Consider the following 14,389-nt stretch of genomic DNA (forward strand, 5'->3'; position numbering starts at 1 on the left):
AAAGGAGAAATAATTTTCAAGATCCTTTAAAATGGGGCTCAGCCATTAAAAGCTAGGCTCACAACCAAAAATATAAGATCCTTTAAAGGTTGTAAAAATGGTTGCATTGCATCACACACTGAAGATTCAGTGAGTAGTAATCCAGTGTTTATTGTACACAATTTCTTTTAACTTTTAAAAATTGGTGCTAAGACATAAGTAACAATAGTATCACATGGCTTCTCTGTGGCCTGGTTGGACACTAATATATATGTATTTCAAATTAAGTTTCTCAACAATAATGTAATTTTATTGTCAAACAGTTTATAATTGTTAGCACAGTCCATTTGTGGCTTGCAGAACTATATTTTTACTTTGCCAATATGAGATTGAGAAATCATACAGTTTTTTATTGTCAGTGTTATGAAAGATTATAGTAATCAAAAATAAATCACAGCTAGGGTAGCTAAGAGAAAATCAAAGTTTGGTTTTCTCCTTTAGTTAGAAAAAAATTCTTATATATTTGTTTCCTGCTTTCCAACTAGGAATTGTGTTGTCCATTTTCTGACATGTTAACTCAATTTAATTGTTTTAATAATTGATATTCACAACAGATGATATTTTGTGTAACATTATATTAACTTCAGGACAATTTTATATGTATGTAGACTGAAATGCTTATTTCTTTATATCATTTCGTTTATTTCTCTGAGAAAACAGAATATGTAATATTTTCCTTTTTATTATTATTTTTAAATTAGTAACAAGTTTGCTTCACATGTCAATCCCAGCTCCCTCTCCCTCCCCTCCTCCCCCGCCCCCCACAAACCCCCACAGGCCCCACCCCATCACCCCTTTGTTCCCCAGGGATGCCCACCATGGGGCATCTCCAAAGTCTGTCATATCATCCCAGGCAGGCCTAGGCCTCCACCATGTGTCCAGACTGAGAGAGCATCTCTCCATATGGAATGGGCTCGCAAAGTCCATTTGTGTGCCAGGGATAAATATTGGTCCTCTAACCGAAGCCTCATAGATTGCTGACGCCATCTCACTGACACCTGTAATGATAATTCACCTGCTGCTACTTGGGTGCCCAAAGTAACACACCGAGACTTACATTAGGTGCAATGCTGCTGGCCAACGACTAGGATTTCTTATCTGCTATCTCTGTATTAAGTATCAACCATAATTATTAATCTATTTATTTTATAAAGTCTCATCTGATTGAGGATGCTGGTGGCATGCATCCTCTCTTGTTGGGCTCACATGGAGGTTCCCAGAGAAGAGAGGAGGAGGAAGGAGAAGAGAGTGACTTCCTGCTTGTCCCTGCTCATATTCCGAGTCTTCCTGCTATGTCACCTCCTGCCTGGATCACAAGAGTTCTCTTTGCTACATTTCCCACAATCCTCCTCAACTCCGAGTCACACCTAATTTGCTTCCCTATTGGCCAACAGTATTTTATTTATCAATCAATCAGACAAACATATACCCAGAAGGACCTTCCCCCATCAGACAACCATGTTCAGGGTGTCTGGATCAGTCCAATGCAGGCCTCTTAGCCATTAGTCTAGGGTCCCTGAGCTCTCCCTTGTCCAGATCACCTGTTTCTGGGGGTTTCACAAGCCTGGACTTGACCCCATAGTTCATCACTCCTCCTTCTCTGCAACTGGGTTCCTGGAGTTCAGTTCAGTGTTTAGCTGTGGGTGTCTGCTGATGCTTCCATCAGCCACTGGAGGAAGGCTCTAAGATGGTATATAAGTAGTCATCAATCTCATTATCAAGGAAGGGTATTTCAGGTAGCCTCTCCACTGTTGCTTAGACTACCTGTTGATGTCATCCTTGTAGATCTCTGAAAATATCCCTAGTACCAGGTTTCTTTTTAAACCTATAATGGCTCCCTCTCTTATGATACCCATTTTCTTGCTCTCCTCTATTCTTCCCCTGACTCAATGTTCCTTCTCCCCCATATCCTGTTCTGTCCTCCTCTTCTCTTTCTCTCTTTCTCTGATCTCCCTCTCCCCTCCTCCCATGCTCAGACTGCTCAGGAGAATTTATAACATTCCCCTTCACAGGGGTACCATGCATGTGTCTCTTAAGGTCCTCCCTGTTTCCCAGACTCTCTGGCAGTGGGATTCTTGGTTGGCAATCACCTGTTCCATGTGTAAAATCCATATATGAGTGAGTACATACCATGTTTATTTTTGTCACTGGGTTACGTTACTCAGGATGATTTCTTCTAGTGCCATCCATTCGCCTGAAAATTTCAATATTCCATTGTTTTTTTTTCCACTGAGTAGTACGCCATTGTGTAAATGTACCACATTTTCTCTATCCATTCTTCAGTTGAGGGGCATCTAAGTTGCTTCCAGGTTCTGGCTCTTACAAATAAATATGCTATGAACATGGTTGAACAGATGCCCTTATTGTATGAATCTTTTGGTTATATATGTTGAAGATACTTTCTTTTTTCCATTGCATAGTTTTAGCTTCTTTGCCAACAATCAGGTGTTCATAGGTGTGTGGGTTAATATCAGGGTCTTCAATTAGATTTCATTCGTCTACTTGTCTGTTTTTGTGCCAATACCAAGCTGTTTTCATTACTATAGTTCTATAGTATAGCTTCAAGTCAGGGATGTTGATGCCTTCAGAAGGTCCTTTATTGTATAGGATTGTTTGGGCTATCCTGGGTCTTTCGTTTATCCATATAAAGTTGAGACTTATCCTTCAAGATCTGTGAAGAATTGTGTGGGTATTTTGATGGGGATTGCATGGAATCTGTAGATTGCTTTTGGCAATATTGCCATTTTTACTATGTTGGCCCTACCTATCCAAGAGCATGGGAGATCTCTCAATTTTCTGGTATCTTATTTAATTTCTTTTTATAATGTCTCAATTTTCTTGTCATACAGGTTTTTCACCTGTTTGATTAGACTTACCACAAGATATTTTATGTTGTTTGTGGCCATTGTAAAGGGTGATGTTTCTCTGATTTCTTTCTCAGCCCCTTTATTGCCTGTATATAATAGGGCTACTGACTTTTTTAATTAGTCTTGTATCCTGCCTCTTTGATCAAGGGGTTTCTCAGTTGTAGGAGTTCTCTGGTAGAATTCTTCGGGTCACTTATGTAGACTATCATGCCATCTGCAAATAGTGAAAGTTTGAAATCTTCCTTTCCAATTTGTATCCCCTTGATCTCCTTTTGTTGTATTCTTGCTCTAGCAAGATTTCAAGTACAATATTGAAGAGATATGCAGAAAGTGGAAAACCTTGTCTTGTTCCTGATTTTAGAGGAATGGTGCTGAGTTTCTATCCATTTAGTTTGATGTTGGCTGTTGGCTTGGTTTATATTGCTTTTATTATGTTTAGATATGTGCTTGTTACACCCAATCTCTCCAAGATCTTTATCATGAAGGGGTGTTGAATTTTGCCAAAGGATTTTTCAGCATCTAGTGAGTTGATCATATGGTTTTTCTTTTTCAGGGTGTTTATATCATGGATTACATTGATGGATTTGCATATGTTGAGCCATTCCTACATCCCTGGTATGAAGCCAACTTCATCATAGTGTATGATTTTTTGGTGTGTTCTTGAATTTGATATGCCAGTATTTTATTGAATATTTTTGCATCAATGTTCATGAGAGAGATTGGTCTGTAGTTCTGTATCTTAGTAGCGTATTTGTGTGGTTTGGGCACCAAGGTAATTATAGCCTCATAAAAAGAGCTTGGCAATGGTGTGGAACAATTTGAGGAGTATTGGTATTAGCTCTTCTTTGTATTCTGGTAGAATACTGTGCTGAAACCATCTGTCCCTGGGTTTCTTTTTTTTTATTGGTTGGAAGACTTTTGATGACTACTTCTATTTCCTTGGGGTTATATGTGTATTTAACTTATTTATCTGTTCTTGATTTAATTTTGGAAAGTTATGTCTATCCAGAAAATCATCCATTTCCTTTACATTTTCCAATTTTGTGGAGTACTGGGTATTCTTAGTATGACCTGATGATTCTCTGGATTTCCCTAGTATCTGTTGTTATGCCCCCCTTTACATTTCTGATTTTGTTAACTTGCATGTTCTCTCTCTGCCTTTTGGTTAGGTTTGTATAAAAACTTGTCTATCTTCTTGATTTTCTCAAAGAACCAACTCTTTGTTTCATTGATTTTTGTATTGTTTTCTTTGTTTCTACATTATTGATTTCAGCTCTCAATTTTACTCCTTCTGGGTGAGTTTACTTCTTTTTTTTCTAGAGCTTTCAGGTGTTCTGTTAAATCTCTAGTGTGGTTATTCTCAAGTTTCTTCATGTGGGCACTTAATGCTATGAACTTTCGTTTTAGAACTGCTTTCAGAGTGTCCCATAGGTTTGGGTATATTGTGCCTTCATTTTCATTGTATTCTAGGAAGTCTTTGATTTGTTTTTTTATTTCTTCCTGAGCATTGTTGAATTTCCATGAAGTTGTGGGGTTTCTGCATTTTGTGTTGTTGAAATCTAATTTTAAGCCTTGGTGGTCTGATAATATACAGGGGAGAATCCCAATTTTTGTATCTGTTGAGGTTTGCTTTATTTCCCAGTATGTGATTGATTTTAGAGAATGTTCCATGTGGTGCTGAGAAGAAGGTATATTCTTTTGTGTTTGGATGGAATGTTCTATAGATGTCTGTTAAACCCAAATGGGTCATAACTTCTGTTAGTTCTTTTGTTTCTTTGTTAATTTTCTGTCTGGTGTTCCTGTCCAGTGGTGAGAGTGGGGTGTTGAAGTCTTCCACTTTAAGTGTGTGGGGTTTAATGAGTGATTTGAGTTTTAGTAATGTTCCTTGTTGAATGTGGGTGCCTTTTTATTTGGGGTATAGATGTTCAGAATTGAGACTTCATAGTGATGGAGTTTTCCTTTGATGAATATGTAATGACCTTCTTCATTTCTTTTGATTAATTTTAGTTTGAAGTCTAATTTGTTATATATTAGGGTAGCTACCTGCTTACTTCCTATGTCCATTTGATTGGAAAATTTTTTCCCAACCCTTAATTCTGCAGTAACCTCTGTCTTTGAAGGTGTGGTATGTTTCTTGTATGCAGTAGAAGGATGGATACTGTCATCATTTCCATTCTGTTAGCCTGTGGATTTTTATAGGTGAGTTAAGACCATTCATATTGAGGGATATTAATGACCATTGATTGTTAATTCTTGTTTGTTTTGTATTCATTCTTGGTGGTGGTATTTTGTGTGAGTTTCCCCCCTTTTATGGATTTGGTAAAGTGTGATTATCTATTGCCTGGTTTTTGTGAATGTAGTTAATTTCTTTGAGTTGGAGTTTTCCTTCCAAAAGTTTGTGTAGGACTGGATTTGTGGATATGTACTGTGTAAATCTAGTTTTGTCCTGGAATATCTTATTTTTTCCATCTATAATGATTGAGAGTTTTGCTGGGTATAGTAGTATGGACTGGAATCTGTAATCTCTTAATGTTTGTAGAACATCTCTCCAGGACCTTCTGGATTTCAGAGTTTCCATGGAGAATTCAGAAATAATTCTGATAGGTCTGCCTTTATAGGTTACTTGGCCTTTTTCCTTAGCTGCTGTTAATATTCTTTCTTTATGCCGTATGTTTGGAGTTTTGATTGTTATGTGGCAAGGGAACTTTTTTTTTGGTCCAGTCTATTTGGTATACTTTCTTGTACTTTCATAGGTGTGTCCTTCTTCGGTTGGCTAATTTTCCTTCTATGATTTTGTTTAATATGTTTTCTGCACCTTTGAGTTGGGCTTTTTTTTCACCTTCTTCTATATCTTGGCCTTTTCACAGTGTCCCATATTTCCTGGATATTTTGTGTTAAGGATTTTTTGGACTTAAGATTTTGTTTGGTCGGTGAATCTATTTCCTCTAGTTTATCTTCAGCTTCTGAGATTCTGTCTTCCATCTCTTGTATTATGTTGGTTATGCTTTTATCTTTGGTTCCTGATTGTTTACTCAGCTTTTCTACTTCCAGCATTCCCTCAGTTTGTGTTTTTTTTTATTGTCTTCATTTCAGTTTTCAGGTCTTGAACTGTGTGAATTTTTTCCTTCAGCTGTTTTATTGTATTTTCTTAGCTTTCCTTAAAACATTTGTTGATTTCTTGCATTTTTGACTTGTTTTTTTCTTCCATTTCTTTAAGGGATTTCTTATATCCTCTTTGAGGGCCTCTATTAATTCCATGAAGTTGTTCTTAAGGTCATTCTCTTCTAGTTCATCTCCATTGGGATTTTCAGGTCTTGCTGGTATACAGTCCCTAGATTCTGGTGGTGTTATATAAGTCTTTCTGTTGTTGGATATGTTCTTATACTGTCCTCTCTCCATCTCTTCTTCCAGTGGGTATAGGTGGGGTCTCTCCTTGTCCTCTCAAACGGAGGGTGTAGGGGAAAGACCAGAATGTTTCTCCTCTGGAGGGTGGAGAGTCAAGACTGGAATGGTTCTCAACCAGAGCATGGAGGGGCAAGACCGGAATGGCTGCCAATGAAACTGGCTGCTTCGTTCTGCCTCCAGGTCCCTCTTTGGGTTTGCTGGCAGGAAGGGTCTCAGAATGTGTAATTTTTGAAATGTGCAATTAGATAAACAAATGTATTTAAGGTGTGTTTATGATTATTGATATGTTGTTTTGAAAGTTCAGTTAAATGTTTCAGTGTTTTATGTTTCACATATTTAAGAAACCACAGTAATAAAAGTATTAGTTAAATTATTGAACTTAAATTATTTCATTGATTTCTCATGACAAATTGCTTACATAGGTATTTTAATAGTCTATCTTACAGCAAGACACTGATACACTATTTGCAAATTTTCTCCATTAAAGCAGAGCTAATAATAAATAACCACAATTAAAATAGAAATTGGATCCATTTAATCATAGTCCATTTGTATAAAAACTATTATGCCATTTATTCTTCCATCCTCATATCTGCTCTAAAAATGTTTTTAAGGAAATGCCAACAAACATAGAATGCATTTGATGACTGAAAGCTATCACTCAAATTCAATTTTGACAAAATGGTGTGACATGACTTAAGTACAGAAAACAGTAGCCACATTAAACTAGTTTTCAGTTGGACAGTGTTTATTTCAGTGGACTGAAGGACATTGTTAAAAATGTCAATGTGTTGATATCTTTGTGGATAAAACCAGTAGTTTTACTTTGTATAAATCCATACTTTTAGCCATTGACCTTAGTTACCTTAAAAATACATGACATCAAGAGAGGTTGAGTAGAGAGATTGAATAACCTTTAACAAAACCACCGTGTATACAACTAAGAGAACAAAACACTGCCCCACCAAAGAGAGGAGAATGGTGGCCCATTGCAGAAAAAGGAAAGTATTAACAGGCAAATGTGCTTTATAAGCTTAACTGTAAGCAGTGTGATTTCTTTTGGGGTAATCTCAAGTTCTCCAAAGCAGTGATCATATGAAATCATGTTACTCAGCTTTCCATTAATATGATAGTATGCCTGAGACAAGTGATTTTAGGGGGAAATGTTTCTTCTGTCATATAGCTGTTGAGGTTTCAGTCCATTGTCAGTAGGTTCCTCTGCTTTGGGGCATCCAATGATGCAATTTAACAGAGTGAGGACATGTGGAAGAGAAAAACATTTATCTAATTTTATCTAGCAAGCAGAAGGAAGGCTTAGCAACCTGATGTCCACTTTAAAAACATTGACTTTGTGGCCTAATATTTTCCACTAGCCTCCATCTCCTAGTAGAGTCATGTACTTCAAACCAAGCCTGAATTTAACACTTGATCTTTAAGGTACATTTAAAAATAGTAGCATAAAAGTATTGTGTGAAGAACAGAAAAATTCCTGTTGGGTGTCTTGATAGGTAATTCTAACAATCATGAAGCAGAGGCTGAAGGATGACAAGTTCTATAGCAGTCTTAGATATATAGTAAGATTCTATATAACAGAAAGAGGGATTGAGTGATGACGCTTCAGGAAAGCACATGCAACAGAAGTTTGAGGACTAGAGTTCAGATAAACAAATATGCAGCGAGAAGCTGGCTGGGCCTGACAACTCATCTGCAATCCTGCTGTGCCAAAGATAGAAAGAGAGAATCCATGGAAAGAAGCTGGTTAGCAAGATTAGCTTCATTGGAAACTACAAGATATAAGTGAGAGACGTTGCCTCAATAAATAAGTTGAGAGTGATTAAGGAAGATAAATGACATAAACCTCTAGTGCCCACATTCTAGTACACACATGCGTACATCCCATACATCTATACCTATATAAATTCAATAGCCACACACACTTGCATGCATTCCACACACACACACACACACACACACACACACACACACACACACACATGAGAGAGAGAGAGAGAGAGAGAGAGAGAGAGATTCCAATTTACTAATTTGTCTCAAGCCCCAAATCACAAAATATGTCTTGTATATTAAAGTGTACCAGGAGATTCATCACTGCATATTTTTCCTATCTATTATTATGCTACACCAATTCTCATGAGATAAATATCTTACTCTGTTGTATCAGCAGGTTTGGAAAGAATGTGTTGCCAAATCTGTGGCTTAATTCAGAAGCATTTTAATTTGTTCTATTTCCTCATGAATATGAGCAATCAAAAGGTTTTTCCACCTCATATATAAGTCCAAGCTATTTTCTTTTCATTTTTGATTGCATTGCATTGGTCCCATCAATGATATGCACTAACATTAGTCATATTCATAAGCATAGATGGATATTATAAATGTGAAGTTTTGTTTGCATCGTGTGAATCTTTTTTTCCTTTTTTACTTACATTAAATACAACGATAAATCAGCAGTTGCATTCTGTTACCACGATTGTTATGTTGGAAGGAGAGGGAAAGAAAGGCAATTGCTTTCTTAGGAAAAATATAAAAACAAGCAACAAAAAAGCATGACCCCTCCCCCTAAAATGTGATCAAAAGAAAACAGACAATGGGAGGACAGGGAGGGATCAACAAGAACTCTCAAGCCCAACAGAGCTCAAGGGAAGGCAGAGAGCTGGTAGGAGTAGAGGGAAGGCAGCCCAGCCCAGGAGCTAAGGCCAATACTGTTCCAAAGGGAGGGAGAAAGGAAGGAGGGAAGGAGGGGAAAAGCTTGGGAAATGGTTTCCCAGACCCTAGGCAATAAAACATTTTCACTTTTGTCCCATGGAAACTGCAGAGGAGGAATTAAGTCTCTACAAGATTTAGCCTGCCTAGGTTTTCGACTTATAAAATAGATGCACCTGGATGCTTTGGAGGACTAACAAGTTCTAGGAAAACAAAGGTGGAAAAGTATGTGTATTTCAGGGCCATGAGAACTAAGGCTGCACCTGGACAAGGAAGAGAATTGAGGCGTAAGTGGAAGAACCTAAGCTGGGTCCTTGAGAATCTTGGCGTCATGGATTCCTCAGCTGCTCTGAAACAAAAGGCAGCCTATATGCCAAAGAAACAGAATGATCCTAACTCTGGGTTACTGTGGGCTTTCCTTTCTTCTGAAGATTTCCTCCAAATTCTGCCTAACACCCAAAAGAATTGGGTTCCCTCTTGCTTTGATGGCTTCCCACAGATACCCCAAAACACCTAATGAAAGATGTAGAGGCCAGAGACTTAGGAAGGACCAACGTGCTCTGATGACACAAGGCAGCTGTGAGGCACCTTCAGTTCTAGCTGCTCCTGTCATAGGATGAGTGGCCTCTGTGGCAGGAGCCCCTGGTGGTACATGGATTAAGAAAGAGTAAGGGGGGCGGGGTGAGGGAGGAACTAAACTGAAGATACCACTGAAAGGAAAAAGAAAAAGGGGCAACAGGAGACAGAACAGACTGTACAGTGAGAATAAAGACTGTAAGTATTTACAGGGAAGTAGAAAAGACATGGTAAGATACAGCAAGCTGAATGTGAGCCCTGGGAAGACAGAACACTTCCTTTGCCTTGCCCTTCTTCACTCCACTACCATGGCCCACGCTATTCTAAGGCCACTCCCCAGTTGCTCAGACAAACCTATACCCAATAATTGAGGCAAGAATCAGTCAGAAGAGGCTAGCAGGGGAGACTGAGCTTGAGTAGCTGCTACTGTTACTGTTTTCTATACTGCCTCCCAAACCTAATACATTGTAGATTCCATTTAATTAAAAAGGTCGAAGGATAGGTAAATCAATCAAAACCCCAATAAACATGTATCCTGACAGAACTACCATCAATTAAAGTGCAAATGGCAGGGGCATGGTATCTGGGGCTAAGGCCATCTCAAGGCCAGGAGAGGGGAAATGCCTATGTATAAAAGAGAGGATGGGTGTCAGAAACTGGTACCTCCTCCAGTTAGATAACAGCAGAGCTAAAGGTGCAGGCAACCAGTGAAGATTCTTTGGAGCACTCTGAGGTCCGATCCCCACTCCGGAGTGGGGAGGAGTGAGTGGGGAAACTACCTGAGAGGATGGGCGAGGAAAAACAGCCTTGGGACAAGTTCCAGAGCCACAGATGACACTGCCCCTCAACCTTTATCCGGTCAGCTAATACAACTTCCATACAGTGCCTGTGAGCTTGCCTCCCTAGTCTCATTCCTACCTAGGAATACCCTACACCAGTCCAACTCATGGGTCCTGCAGTGTTTCATAGACAAGAAACTCCTACCAGAAATATAAAACAAAAAAGAAATGTTTCCTTACTCCCTCATGCTCTGAGCCTTACTGTCCCTGCAGGGCCTATGTAACTAAAATTACATTGTCTCCCTTTTGGGTGTACCTTTCATCATCTTGGGAAGTGGAGGGAACAGGAACAAGAACAGGGAGTGATGAGAGGTGGAAGAGGGAACAGGCAGGAGACAAGTCTTCCCTGAATCCCTGGGAAGGGACACAGTGGGGGTTAACAATGAGGAGGTCACTGTCTTGCACCTAGAACATGAAGTGAAGAAAGTCTGTTTTGGAAGGAATGTCCCTGAGAAATTTGACCCCAAACCCCAGAGTAGAGCATAGTAGTGGAAACAGCTGCCTGGTGTTAGTTGCTGAAGCACTAAAAAGTGTCATGATGGAGCTGTCAGGAGGCAGCCTTTGGGAGCCAGGACTCAGTGTGCTGATACCATAGGGGCTGTGCGCTGAGGGGTGGGGATGGAGGTTATGTCTTAGCTCTACTGCTAACTCCACATGTGTTTGCTGCTAGCCACCCTCAGTTGCTACAACACTGGCTCTTGTTCTGCTGAGACTCCTCATGGAGATCCACACTCCGACTCTGGCCGGCTGCACTCCCCAGATTCTGGGGTTCACTCTTTGGCAATTTCTATTGCCAGGAAGAGGTCATTCGCATTCATAGAAGTCTTGGCTGAAGTCTCCATCAATAACAAGCTATTGTCATCTGCATATGCCTGTGCCTCTTCATACTCCACCATGCTCTTGTTGGCAAGGTCAGCTTTGTTCCCCGCCAAGGCAATAAAAATGCTAGAGCTGGCTTGCCGCTGTAGTTCCTTTACCCATGTCTTTTCCTGGGAAAAAGTTTCCTGATTAGTAATATCATTGACCACAGTTGCAGCCTGTGCACCCCTGTAGTACATGGGGGCTAGGCTGTGGTATCACTTCTGCCCAGCCATGTCCCAGATTTCAAATTTGACTTTTGTGTCATCTAGACAAACATATTGGGTGAGGAAGGCTAGACATCCCCACTGCAGATGATCCCAGCAGGACCAATTTGACCTGGCATATTTAGCTGGCCTGGAGCTGCCCATTGGGCCTGGCTGTACTTCTGCTAGTCATAGCCAGGTTATCAAAGTAGGAAAGGGTAGAGGGAGGGGGATGCCACAGATTCATATTGAAATACCAGAGGCAAATACAATTTACATTAAAAACACACAGTCATAGTTTTAACTTATTTCTAATATTTTCATCACATACTTTCTCAAATTTTCGAGTCATCATTACTTGGAATTTCCTCCTCTGGTAATTTTAAAATGTATATATTCCCAGAAGTGCTACAATCTGCATCAAGATGTTATATTGTATCCATTAAAATGTTCATAAAAGCTAAATGGAATGAGCAGTGTTTAATTACTACTTTTTTACAATATCCTCACTGAGCACATATTGGTCTTGTCTGTGGTTCTCAACCTATGAGTCACAACCCTTCTGAAAAACCTTTATTTCCAAAAATATTTACATTATGATGTATAACATTAGCAAACTTACATTTATGAAGTAGCATCTAAAATAATGCTATGGGTGGAGTCACCACAACATGAGGAAATGTATTAAAGGATTGCAGCATTAGGAAGGCTGAAAAATCACTGGTCTACATTGGCATGAAAATACCCATAAACTTACCATAAACTCAACCAATAATATTAAACATCTTTACAATGGGTTTTCTAATGCTGAAGAAAGAATTTTTAAAAAAGGAAATTGAAGGACTTCCTATGTCAATGGATTGGCATATTCAATACTGTCAATATATCCACACTACTAAAAGTAATATGCCAATTCAACGCTAAATCTTTAAAAATTAAATTCTATTATTTATAGAAAAAGAAAATGATCTGAAAATTAATGTAGAAACACAAAAGACCCAAAAGAGTAAAAACAATTCTGGTGGTATCAAAATACCTGACTTAAAACTATACTATATAGCCACAGCAACAAAACATCCTGGTACTGCCACAAAAAAAAAATAGATACATAGATCAATGAAATAATTTTAAACACCACAACTAAGAACACAGATTTACTGAAACTTGAATCCAGACAACATTGGATATAAGCCTCTATGAAAAGTAATAATGGGAGACTCTACACACCTCACCCTTGTCCACACTCCACCCTCTGACCCACAGCAGGCACCCGAGCCTCAGGTAAGTCTGGGTGAGGCTCTGCCCCCTAACTTTCCCCATCAACCCCTGCTAGCTTCTGCCTGAACCCCCCCCACACACACACACAGACAAGAGTCGACCTGCTCAGACCAGGAAGGCACACCCTGAGTCCAGACACACCCCACACTTGTCGACCCACCACCCTCAGCTATCCAGCTGTCAGCAGTGGCTGAACCCTCTGTTGCCACCAGAGAGAGAGAGAGAGAGAGAGAGAGAGAGAGAGAGAGAGAGAACCCACATGCACTCATTGGAAGAAGGGATGGGAAGAAGACAGAGTAAGAACACACTAAGGAAAACAAAGACCAATATGACACCACCAGAATCTAGGGACTCCACACAGCAATATCTGAAAAGCCCAACACAGAGTATGAAGAAGAGATGGACCTCAAAAATTATCTTAGGAAGATAATAGAGACCTTTAAAGAGGAAACAAGAAAACCCCTTAAAGAAATAGAAGAAAAAACAAGCAAAAAATGCATGAAATGGAGGAAAAGACAAAACAAAAAATTCAAGAAGTAAACAAATCTCTTAAAGAATCTAAAGAAAGCCAAGAAAAAAAAAAAACAAACAAGTGAAGAAAGCAATCGAAACAGTTCAATGCATGAAAGCTGAAATAGACACAATAAAGAAAACACAGAACCAGGGGATGCTTGAAATAGAAAGGCTGGACACATGATCAGGAACTAAAGATGTGAGTATTACCAATAGAATTCAAGAGATGGAAGAGAGCATCTCAGTTGTTGATTGAAGACTTGCTAGAGGATATACAGCCATCCACCAAAGAAAATCTCAAGTCCAACAAATCCCTAACACAAAATAGCCAGGAAATATGGGACACTGTGAAAAGGCCGAAACTAAGAATTATAGGTATAGAAGAAGGTGAAGAAATACAGCTCAAAGGTATAGAAAACATATTCAGCAAAATCATAGAAGAAAACTTCCCCAACCTACAGAAAAATAAGCCTATGAAAGTACAAGAAACATACAGAATGCCAAACAAACTGGACCACAAAAAGAAGTCCCCTCAACACATAGTAATCAAAGCACCAAACCTACAGAATGAAGACAAAATATTAAGAGCAGCAAAGGAAAAATGCCAAGTAACATATAAAGGCAGACCTATTAGAATCACTCCCGGCTTCTCAATGGAAACTTTGAAAGCCAGAAGGACCTGGATAAATATTTTATAAACAAAAAGGGAACATGGATGCCAACCCAGACTACTGTACCCTGCAAAACTTTCAATCACTATTGATGGAGAAAACAAGATATCCCATGACAAAACCAGACATAAACAATACATATCCATAAATCCAGAAAAACAGAAAGTTCTGGAAGGAAAACTCCAACCCAAGAAGATAACTACAGTCACAAAAACATAGGCAATAGATAATCCACTTTTACCAAACAAAAAAAAGAAACAGGAGGGCGAAATACACACACAATGACACCATCAACAATAAGTCCAAAACAAACAAGAATGAATAATCAATGGACATTAATATCCCTCAATGTCAATGGTCTTAACCTACCCATTAAAAGATAAGGCTAACAGAATGGATACAAAGACAGAATCCAT

At 39.0% G+C, this 14,389-nt stretch overlaps 1 long non-coding RNA gene and 1 pseudogene across 1 annotated transcript in view; one reads left to right on the forward strand and one right to left on the reverse strand.

Moving 5' to 3' along the window:
- The first annotated feature begins 3,458 nt into the window (after positions 1 to 3,458).
- Positions 3,459 to 14,389, forward strand: part of LOC113837802 — a 40,634-nt gene continuing 29,703 nt past the window's right edge. The window contains exon 1 of the long non-coding RNA XR_003488507.2: positions 3,459 to 3,521. This is a non-coding gene — a long non-coding RNA (uncharacterized LOC113837802). The remainder of the gene's footprint in view (positions 3,522 to 14,389) is intronic.
- LOC100753839 lies at positions 11,095 to 11,704 on the reverse strand (annotated as a pseudogene).

This window comes from Cricetulus griseus, chromosome X (genome assembly GCF_003668045.3).
Source record: "Cricetulus griseus strain 17A/GY chromosome X, alternate assembly CriGri-PICRH-1.0, whole genome shotgun sequence".
Lineage (NCBI taxonomy): Eukaryota > Metazoa > Chordata > Mammalia > Rodentia > Cricetidae > Cricetulus > Cricetulus griseus.